Genomic DNA, 12,118 nt, shown 5'->3' with positions numbered 1-12,118 from the left:
TCTGTCTCAAAGAGCATCTCGTAGAATTTCCACCAGAGGTCAGTGTGAAATGAAGAAAAAATAAGTTCTGGTACATATATTTATAATGAGCCCCTCAGAACTAGAACAAAACCAATAACCATGTTAATCCTGGGAATGCTACATTTTTAAATAATATATTTTAATAGTTTTTCAATTTGATCAAATACAGTATTTACTAAATCCATTCTGCTCAAAACCTAATTGATTCTGCAATACAGTATATCGTACTGTATATTGCATTTCTGCAGACTAACATTGCTTCAGCAAGCACTTTTCTCAGAGTTCCATGGGTCTGGATTCAAGTTATATATATATATATATATATATATATATATATATATATATATATATATATATGTTTTTACTGTGTTTTATTTGAAAGCTGTGTTAAACATAATAATAATAATCTTAATTTTATAAAGTGCCTTTCATGACAAGTCATCACGAAGCACTGTACACAAAATAAAAATATACAATAAGAAAAATATCAAAACTATTAAATCTAAAAAAAAAGCCAGTTTAAACAAATAAGTTTTAGGGCGAGATTTAAAAACACCCAAGGATTCAGAGTCCCTAATTTCTCTGGGATGGGCATTCCACTTCCTAGGGGCATAGGAACAGATTAGCAATTAAGAAACAGTTGAAACAAATATTTTAAAGTGCTATAGTAATACTAGTACACTAGTATTATATAAAAAAAATAAAAAATAAAACAAAACAAGTGTTAATTAATACATAAGGAACTTTAAGACCAAGTATGGACTTGAGTGTATCTTGATCTTTGCTACAAAAACTTCTAAATGACCACCTTGCACAGTAAAGTTCCTATTGAGGTTTTAGCTAATAGCATTTGTTATTTTCAGCTTTTCTAGTGACTATGTAAGCCCATGCACTGCAGTATTATTTTCTATTTATACAGGCGCATTTATGCACTTAAAGATGGGTGCAAGAATTGAAGGGTGTTTCTGAAGAAAAACAAGCTTTATTTATAGAGAACTATCTACACAGACAGATATCTTTATTACTTCTCTAAGTTAATTACTAGTTGCTGAGTATAGTGTTACTGTCCCCATCATGTCATATTCAAATTTATGACCAGAATAATACATTTCACACTTAAAGTGCCGCATCCAACAAAACCGACATGGAAAAGCAATTGCAGAGCCTTCTCAAGTAATACAGCAAGGACTATAGGTTTGTGTAGTTAAACACATTATGTAAATCGATTGGTATGCATCCTCCTTGTATGCAGAGCTTTTCTGTATGGAAATTCGTCATGACTGATGCAAGAATTTTACATTCAAGAATGCAGCATTTATAACAGCACTCGTAATAGAATCATCTCACGATTCTGAAGAGTGACTTTAAATATACCATATATAATGTAGGGACATGATTTTGTTCATACTCATATTTGTAACATTGGATGCTGATTTTGGGCCGATGACATCAGCATATAATTATGAGGTTATGAAATAAAAATAAATCCTATGTAGAGCATGTCTGCTATTCCTTGCATGTGAAAGTTGTCTGCCACATGAATTAATGCATACCAAGTGAAAGGGATTATGATAGTACTGAAGTATTTTTATTTGTAAATTGTAATCTCAGAAATGCTTTTTTGGTTAATGTTCTTAATAAAGCATCTACTCAATTAGTATCATATATGGGTTCACTCTTCTAGTTTCGAAGTCATTACCCTAATTATAGCCCTGTGAAGTTAATACATAGGTCTTGCTTGTGTCAAAAGCCATTCCTTGCCACATCACGGGATGTCTTGAATCTTATGGATGGCGCTGTGATATTAGCTTATAGCAGTGACTCATGGCAGTCTTTAGGATCCAATGGGAGCTATAAAGATCAAGTGCTCATGGTTTGGCCTTTTGAAAAGCTGGTGGTATAGTCTTCCAGTGAAGCCTTTTCATTTTAAATAATGGGCTGTTCAGTAACATTACCCTCTCTTGGCTCTCTTACCTCTTCTTAATCAGACCTCTGGTATTTGGCGACTGGTGATAAGTATTGCCCTACATCCTGAAATTAAGGACTGCAGGTTTTAAGATTCCTACATGGAGTAACCCACAGTAATATGGCTTACATGGGTGCCTTATTCTGGTCCTAGAGGGCCTTGCATCTCCAGGTTATTGCTTCAATTAAATCATTTAGAACATGGACTAAAGAGCTGGACTGGATAGGCCAACTTTGCCCAACCCTGGCATACACTAACTGTTAAGTGAATAGTAAAAAATACATTGGGATGTATTGCCAGGAGAGAATGCAATTAAAGTTCTTCTTGTAGAAAGTTTGATTCTGAATTAACCCACAATGATCTGGGTCAGTGCTTGATCCCATTCTTCCATGTAACACATATATACGTCAAATCTTTTACATTCCTAATACTAGCCTGAAGGTAGCAGGAGCAGTCTATTTCATGAGAGTTCAGTAATGCTCATTCTTTTTTTTGGCTGGCGTCATATTGAATGGAGTTTAAGATATTACAGTTCCAGTCCACTGCAATTTTATATTTTATGATTAGATTGATATTCACCTAGGCCTCATTAGGGTGTGTTGTCAAATGTGTTGATGTTTTCAACTTTAATGTTCCAAATAAACAGAAATGTGAAAGATGATGGTGTTTGTATTCATTACATAAGTAACAGAATGATAACATTTACTGGAATGCATTGAAAAACAGGTGTAGTAAACTATGATACCTCCCAAGCTTTGCAGCATATACAGTATCTGTGTATGGCATCTACAGTGTAGTGAAATGACAGTGAAAGAATAAAATATCCATGGAAATGGCCATGGTTGTCTTCCATAGTATGGGGGCTAAACAGCAATGTGCACTCGGCATGTACTTGATTAGGATTGTTTTTTGTAACTTGGTCACAGACAACCAATATATAGCAAGCTTTCAGGTTCTTATTATACAGACGGAGTCAGCAGACTAAGTCTGGACTTCAGCCCCCAGTTGGCTATTCTTACCATTACAACTTTCAGATAGCTGTTTTAGTTTACACCAGGGTTAAAGGTAATGTTAAGGAGACTTTTGTTTTCTTGTAGGAGACTGATGCTGCTGTTTTTCCTTAGCTGCTCCTGTGGTGCACACCTAACCCTTGCCACTGTAGAGAAACCTCTACAACATCCCCTTCAGATTCACACTCCCCAAAATCTAGGGTCTTTTGACCTCTTTGAGACTGCTGGGGGAGGTGCTAAGTAATGCCAGATGGACTTGAACTAGCAACAGGATGGTATGAGAAGGACTTCATTTTAGGTCCACAACAGCATAAAGAGGCTGTGAACAGATATTGTTTTTCAAAACAAAAAACTAAATATTAAGTACTTCAAGCCTCCACTTATCTTACTGCATTTTATTATCTATAACTCAAGGTACAAACAAGATAAATGACTGGTTCACAGACCCAGATTATCAGTATTATGATATTATGTAATTTATGTTAATTTAGGTAAAGTAGTCCAAGACTAGTGCTAATCTGGGTCTGTGAAACCAACTGATACAGTAATATAATTATCATTCTAAATTTAAATTGTCAAGCTTCATTTTGATATACATTTGTAAGCATTTAAGAGTACATGCACAGCTTACAGGGACAACACCAATTTAAAAAATGAAAATGTAACTGTATTTGACAACCTTCAAATCCACGTTACGACTTTTTACCAAATGGCCTGCTGTATAACGATGGGGCTTGTTATCGCTTACCTTTTAAAGCCTCTTTCGCTCTGGCATTCCTACACGGGTACAGAAACCACGTACCTGGGTCGGACGCGGGTTAAAATGCGAGACAAAATGCTTGACTGCCGTTCGTGAGCTGATGCAATAACAAACAGCCACTTATGCGTGAAAGTTTCACTTCCGCAAGGAATGTTTCTGTTTATTCTGTTTAGCCATAGTTTTGTTGATTGAGACACAGCATGAGTCAGATTGCACCAGGAATGTAGAAACATTTGCTCAAATTAAAAATTTGGCCGATGGTTCAATCCAGAGAAGCTTGGATGGAAACGTCAGTAACAAGCTGCTTCCGAGGCATTGATATGCGCATTGTGTACATGCGTCTGTCACCCAGATCAACCCTTCTTTATTAAAAGCAGTGTGAAATCTCGTACCTGAACCTCATGACACTGGGTCCTACCTGGGTAGGTTCTGATCTGGGTATGTCATGCCAGTGTGAAAGGGGCTTAAGAAGCTTTTTAACAGCAGTCATTTCAAACTTTCCTCTTTCCTCTTGCAACAGTTTTAGTTTTCTGAAGGAAACTAAAGTGGGATACAGGACAAACAAATGTAATTAATATTATTAAAAAACAAACAAACCCTAGTTTTATGTCTTAGGGCTGCCTAACTAAATTATTCCCTGTTCCCACTGCTCTGTCATAATTATTTGTAGGTTAGCATCAGGTTAAAGTGAAATATAGTCCATATGTATTGCAATGTTCGACATTATCTCTTTAGAAATATACGTCTTGTCATTAATCTGCTAGCTTTCTTTGTGGTCCTTCATATTGGAGCCCTGTTTCTGTGGGGTGGCATAATGTTTCAGCAGGCATCAGCCCAGCATCACAACCATATGTGGCCCCACAAGCCTGTTCAAGTGGCCAGTCATCATAAGACAACAATTAGATTTTAGGACACAATCAGCCTATTTTGCCCCCCACCACCTTCTCTCCCCCAATGTGGCAGTCTCCGATCTGTGAGTAGGTATCTATTTGATCTGTTTGTATATAACTTCTTTACATCTCCAACAATTATTCAGATAGTTACTGTAATTTGCTAATATCCAATGTATTTTACAGCAAACTATTGTAAGTTCCTAACTTTAATTCCTACAAAACACATTTTGGTTCATTGGTATTGCATGATAAATAGGATATGACATTTGTAGCAGCGACATGCTGTAATCGTTCCATCTTTCAGTTTTGTGTATATTTGTAGAAATGAGTAACAGTGCCTGGCGACGGACTGTTTTTGCAGGATGTGGTTTGAAGATTTTAGAATTGATAATCGCTTGTGATGTATATGAGGCCATAGTATAGTAAGGGGGCATCTGTACAATTCTAAATGCAAACAATATTTTAAACTTTAAACTGTGGAAGATGTTACCTGCTTCTCGTTATATAGAGGGGGTGTGATTATAGTATTCACACTTAAAGCTCACAAGAGTGCAGGCATAGTTTACAGAGACAATACTAACACAACACTGTTAGAAAATTGTTACTCAAATGCCTGTAAATCCTATTTTCAGACATGGGAGTGAAGTTCATATTGATATGCATGTTGTTTGTTAATTACAGGTGCATGCTTTTTTCTTTTGAGTTTTTCTTATTTCATTTGAGACAAGGTACTGTTTTCTGAATTTGCTATACACTGAATTTTATTTTGCCATTTTAAAGCACCCTGCGATATTAAATTTCAAAAGGCAGTATAAACCAATTTTTTGCAAAAAGGTAGACTGGGTCTGTCTGGACCAGAGAGAGTAATGGAAAGAAATTATACCACGGATAACAAGGAAGACCTTTTTTGTGACGAAGGTAATGGCAGTGGACGTCATCAGGAAGGGAGCGAGATGGAAGTTGAATTAATCAGGACATGCAGAAAATAGCTGGACCACAAGTCTGACAACTTTATGCCCCACAGACAACAAGAAATGGAGAGGAGAAGCCTTGATCCAGTAATGGGCTGATATGAGATTGATGAGTATGAAAAGGAAAGATAATATGGTTTCAGACACAGTAACTATGGTAAACATATTTGACATAAGTAAGCCAATTAGAACTGGGTTTAGGCTTGCTTGCCAAAAATAATATTTTGTAAATACACCATCCAGCCTCTGAAGCAAGTTCTTATATTTTGAGGTGCAGGGCACTCTTAAGGTATATAAAGAGACTCTCAGTAATAGCAGGGACAGTTATTTTAATGTCTAATTCCCAGTGTTTACAAGCCAGTGCCAAGGTAAATATGTGCAGTAGCTGGCTACAGAATAAAATATTTTCACTTGAGTTGCAAGTCCTGGCTTTGAATTTAATCTGAGCAGGTGAATTTGGGAATATTTATACAGACATAAGAGTCACCTGATACACCAAGCGGCATGTTTTTGTTTGTTTATTTCACAGCTGTGACGCTTCACACACAGTAGGAACCAATCATAATGCATCGCTATTGAATATTTTTGTTGCTCTGCAGCTATACAGTAGATTATCAAAGATGGTTTGAGCATGGGAGATCTTCACTGTTTTCAATAGGGTCCATTCTTCTGTGGATCCGTGTACTGGCCAAATCCGAAGCACAGGGGCGTTGAATGGAGCCGTCCAGGAAAATCACTACAGCCTTGATTTAAAAGAGCCATTGAGTAGCACCACGCCTGGTGTGTTATAACGTTTGTCTTGTTTGTTTAAGAAACTACATCATTATGTCTACACTGCCAAGGGGGGAGACATTCTGGGCCAAAGGGAAATTTTCTAAGGGGATTAAAATCTTTAACTGTATAAAACTAGAAATAAACTATTCAGAACCTTTTCGTAACTACTCATATCTGCATCAAAGTCATGATACATTGTGCATGTTGGTCTTTTTAAAACTTAAGAGACATTGCCTGTTTCGGAAGCCTAGTCCTGTTTACCAACAGTGAACTGGTATTCATTATGCAGGATTCCACTCTGTAAGAAGGAAAGGGTTAAATGCCTTGCCTCACTGTTGGTGTCTAAAGTTCCTAGACCTATTGCCCTCACATGCTGGAAAGGGAAATTATATTTGCCATTTCACTGACCCTATAGATGGCATTTGATTACCTTTTGAGTTTAAAAAAAAACAGAAAAAAAAACACTTTTGAACTCCAGACTTATGTAACACTAAAAAATGCATAATACAGTGCTCATCCGTTATAAAGCGCCTCGTTATAGTGCGGAATCGGTTATATACACAGTAGGGTTGTGGCTCCCATTTGCTCCATAATGCCACACAGTAGCCCTTTTATACTCATTTAAGGCAGAACACAAATAGCACGGTCTTGTAACTATGGCTCCCCACTATGGCGTTATATAGGGTGAGCACTGTAGATGTCATAAACCTACTGTTTTTTTCTGTTCTTTTAAAATGGCTTGACCCTTTGAAATTATACAAAATAAATGGTTTAGCTATTGTTTAATTAACCTTCTACAAGTCTTGGGATTATCTTTTAAGAAGGTCTTTACTTTTCACTTTATTTTAAATATTTGCATTGTCCTGAATGGCTTGGGAAAAACAAGTCAAAAACCAAAAGGTTCTCAACACAATACAAGGGGTACAAGTTATACTATTAATAAAGCCAATGTTTGTTAAGACAATGTGGTTGGCACTCCTTTAACTCTCTTTAGTATATTATATTGTCACTGTAATGCTGGTGTTCAGAGCTTATTGAAGGTGCCAATGTGTGGTTGAGTGTGTGTGGGTTGAAATGAAGGTGCCAATTAAATATATCCGGATAATAGCTGCCCCTTCAATGAATACAGTTTGTTAGGCAGTGTGGAAATGAAACGTTACTGCTATTCTGCCGTTTAGTAGCTTAGGCAAGTTATTGTGAGACTTCTGTTCCGCAAATGGAGGTGTTGGTAATGACATTAACAAAATGACACTTGATCAGTGTCTCCATTGCAATTTATTGGACTAAGCAGGATGTTTCAGTACATTTAACATTAAATAGTTTTGAACAGGGAATATCAGGTGCGAAAAAAGAAACAAAAAAACACACATCTGTTTTATAGAAATGGATACATTAAAAAAAAACAAATATTTGAGTAAATTATGGCATGTACTGTAATCCTGTTCATATACTATGCACTTGAATATGACATGCATCAATGTATGGCTTTCCTTATGCAAATTATTATTTTCATATATAATCTGAACACATCAATCAACCGATGCATGATTGATGCCTAAACTGGCATATAGGATTTCTCTGTGTTGTTCTGTCTAATATCCAGGTAGTGATGTCAGCAAGATAAAGTCTATTTTTTTCGGATTGTGCTTTGATTTGAGCAGATCGTGATGGCTACAACATTTAGCAGACCCAAAGAGCTATTTTTGGCAAACTTGATTTTATTTTCAACAGTTATTTTCTGACCTAATCGATCGCTGTTGATTGCTGCAGGCTGCTTTTGTAGAGTATATTATACACAATCTTATGACCGCGCCCTGCACTGCTGCAGGAGTGCGAATGACCAATCACGTCCAGAACTTTAGATCATGTGTTCTACTGCCCACAGGGAGTTTTGCCATGCTAAATGTAGGGAGGTACCAATGTCGGCAGAATTATCATGCAAAATGCCTGTCAGGGTGTGTCTTGTTTTGAGGCTTATTGCAGCCAGGAACCTCATGTAAAAGTAAACATGTTTGGAATCCCTGCAAACCTTAGAACCTGTAGAATGTGGAAGTCTACACCTAGCTTTTTGGCACAACATTGGGATTAAATATGAAGGTTTGTAATTCTTTTGCATATATTTTTTTAGTATGGTTAACATCAATATTTGGCCCTTCAAAGCAAGTATAAAATGTTCTAGTTTTTGTAAAGCACTTTTTGAAACATGCACAAAATTTGACAGTTATCGTGCCAATTGGAGGTGTTCAATTTAGAATATGCCTTATAATGTTAGGCAGTAATTTTGAAAATTAAAATTGGGTATATTATACTCTATGCATTGCAAGAGGGGTTAAAGTTCACCTCATGTTTATGAGTCTAGTACCATTGTAATCCTCTCAAACCACAGTTTCAGAAAGAATGTAGTCATATAGTTTGAATTTTGTATTCATCTAGTTTTAGAAAACATTTATATACCCCAAAGTTCACACTATGAAACGCAAAGATCATTTGACTTGGCAATGTTCCATTTTTTTGTTTATTTTTAATAAAAATGTTTAAGCAGCTGTGTCAGAAACATAACAACTGTAACAAAAATATATTTTTTCTTCATATATAATGTAGTCAACATATTGACAACGTGAGACATATACAATTTGTCTTATTACCATGTTAAGAAATAACTTTTACAGGGAATTAAAGTTACATAGAAAATATCTTTTTTTTAATTTTTTTTAATTTTATTTTGGCGGTATTTTTTTGGCGGTATTCTCAATCAGTTGACCAAAAATGTAACATTACTGAAAAGTTAAGATTGTGTTGCAAAAAACAATATGTCGTTTTCCTGTGTTTCCTTTAGAGGCTTGTAAGAAATTTGGCTTTGAAATGATTCAGTCCCAAATTCAGGAAAAACCTCTAGCAGTGAAGCGGTTAGCCCTTACTGAAGGATGAGATTAAACTGTATCACCTGTGACTGAAATCAGCCTTCTAACATGAAGGGAACAGCTGTCTTCATTTTGCGTGCCAGAGGGATGTTAATTCGACCAAGAGTGCAGTCTATATCAATCCTTGAATCTGTAATGGGAAAAATGGGGAGTAAACACAGAAGGGCTCAATAAAAACAAGTCGCACGTTTGCTATCCCTTTTAACCAGTAAAAGGTTTTCCAATTTACTTCAGATTTCTGAGCATCCAGTCATTACAGAAATATGATATGCTATTTACTATCTTTGGAAACAAAAAGGCAGTCTAAATTGGGGTTTCACATGGGTCGATATTATTTTCCACATCCAGTAACAAACCTGGTCATTAGGCTGGAAAGTCATGTCAGTTTTTGATCCTTTCACTTGTTGTTAATACAGGAATGAGACAAGGCTTATAGAAGGTGAATTCAATGGAATTTAAAGTAAAAAGGCTATTGTAAATTATGTAAGTGGTTTAGCCAATTAGTAGTATCAAATTGCTTTTAAAATAGACAGCAAGGCTGAGAATTTGCAGATAACAATATGTGCCAATGAAAAAAAAGCCTGGATTCTCCAGCAGTTAAATTGTATACCTTAATTAAAGCTGCCTCCAAAATGTCAATCATATAGAGCCAACTGTGCCATTCACCTTAAATGTCAAAACATTTGTTTAATTGCATAGATGAAATTGCATAAAAATACAATAATAACCAGCAATGTAGACAAGACATCATTAAGGTTTTACTAACCTTGATGATGAAAATGCAAATTCGTATTTAAAATCCGTAATTGCATGTGAGACGAGTGCTTTAAAAAAGCCTTCAATAAAACTTGATGAGGAAAAGTGACATCAAAAGGACATTTTAATAATACTAAACAGAAATGACTCTAAAGAACTGTCTTTATAAAACTATTGCTCCATATACAGGCAGAGCATCAAAGGCAGGTAATCTGAATTTAGTTTAGACTATTTTAATCTGTTCACTTGGCTTCAACACTGTGTTATTGTAGTCTTGCAAACTTCTACTGCAGTGGCCATTGCCATATAACTGTTCACAGAACAACTATCATTTCCCTCTGGTCTAACATATCATTGCCCTGGTCTAGGAACCCAGAATATCAGCATAGAAAACCAACAGAATGCTTTCAACCATATCCTTATGTCTGTGGTGCAAGCGTCTAAAGGATGCAACAAAGTTGCCAAAATGCATTTTGCTACTATAACTCCCAGGCTTCTCCTATTGGTTTGGAGGAATGTTTATAGAAATAGCTCTGCAGTTGAACTGCCTGCTAACTTCAATGTCAACAATCTAGACCGTGGTCAGATCGCTCGGATTGTCTAGTAGTTCAAATTGCTTGGGAATGTAGTTTTGATGAATGCTGTTATTTCACATTCACATTTCTGGACATAGTTTAGTTATTGGGTGCTGACCAGACTAAATTATAAATAAAGATGATCTAGTCATAGAACATTATAAAAACTGGTATAAGCATACATGAATGTGTATTACCAAAAGTTCAAACGACCTTTTTTCATAACTTGTATCTGCTTAACCAGAAACGAATTTACTCGAGACAAACTTGCACTACTAGGCATCTGGCATAGACAAATACTGTACATGTTCTAGGACAGTGGTTCCCAACCTTTTCGCTATACAAGGACATTCTATTAATCTGCTTTCCACTATAGTGAGGCAATTGATAACGATGCCATAAGGGAAATTGATTAACTTACCTAATGAGATGGCTGGTGCTGTAACCAGAAGTCAGTCAGATTTCGTTGCGTGAAGACTAACTTTAAAGAGAGTCACATGAAAGCTCTTACTCCTTTGATGTCAAGTTTGTGTGCATTTCACTGTCAACGTTCACAAATGGGTTTCTAATCGACTCGTATTTGGAGTTGGGGTCACTGTGTTTCGTTTCTAAGTGGTGCGAAAGATTACCTGGCTTCAAACTTTCGTTCAGAACACTTCGTAACATACAGCGGTCGCAGCTCCTCTTCTCTAATCCATGCTCCACTAGTGGATGCTCGGTGACTTTTTTGACAGGTGAGGCACAATGGCTAACGTACTAAAAGTCAATTTACTTTGTTCAGCTGATTTCATATATACTGTACCTCCGCTGAGAGCAATTAATGCATTCAAATAATAGACTGCAGTCGTTATGTAAAATAGACCCCCATCAACACAAAATCATGAATTCAAAACAAACAAGGCAGCTTGTCATGGCGTCGCAAGAAATGGACAGGAAACATGGCCAACAATAGTTTGTTCACAGCGCTGCCTGCCATTTTATGGATTCCTTGCAGCGTTTGTTTACCATCTTTCTTCAAAATCTGCAGTGCTGGTGTTATTCTGCCGTCCTAACAACTGAACATCTCTCTTCTTAGGACCTTACTGTAAAACATATTTTCCTCAGTTGCATTTAATATCAGATTCAACTAAAGCCATTATTGAAAAAATTAAAATCGCACAAATTCGAACTGCTCCAAATCTAGTAGGTGCCTCACCAAGCTGTGGTTACGATAGCAACGCCTTCAGAAAGGGAAGCCAGCATGGTGAGTTGCCAGGTTTCTGTCTGACGCAGCACTACCTTGTTCCAGCTTTCTGGCATTGTTCTTTCGCTACTGGTGAAAGTCAGTTGTAATTTTTAAATAATGTCACATCGCTTCCATGGACTTATATTCTATTTAATATATACATGCATAACTGTGCTTAAATGTGTTTATATTTCTCAATTAAATAAAAACAATATGCAAAAAGTTTTTTTTAGCCAGGAATTCTTG

At 36.3% G+C, this 12,118-nt stretch overlaps 1 protein-coding gene across 3 annotated transcripts in view; it reads left to right on the top strand.

Annotated features, from left to right (window-relative positions):
• Positions 1-12,118, top strand: part of LOC117415071 (paladin-like) — a 94,496-nt gene that overhangs the window by 46,073 nt on the left and 36,305 nt on the right. The window lies entirely within an intron of this gene.

Source organism: Acipenser ruthenus, chromosome 7 (assembly GCF_902713425.1).
Source record: "Acipenser ruthenus chromosome 7, fAciRut3.2 maternal haplotype, whole genome shotgun sequence".
In the NCBI taxonomy this organism is placed as follows: Eukaryota; Metazoa; Chordata; class Actinopteri; order Acipenseriformes; family Acipenseridae; genus Acipenser; species Acipenser ruthenus.
The sequence above is the reverse complement of the archived record's forward strand: the minus strand, read 5'-3'. Positions and strand labels throughout refer to the sequence as shown.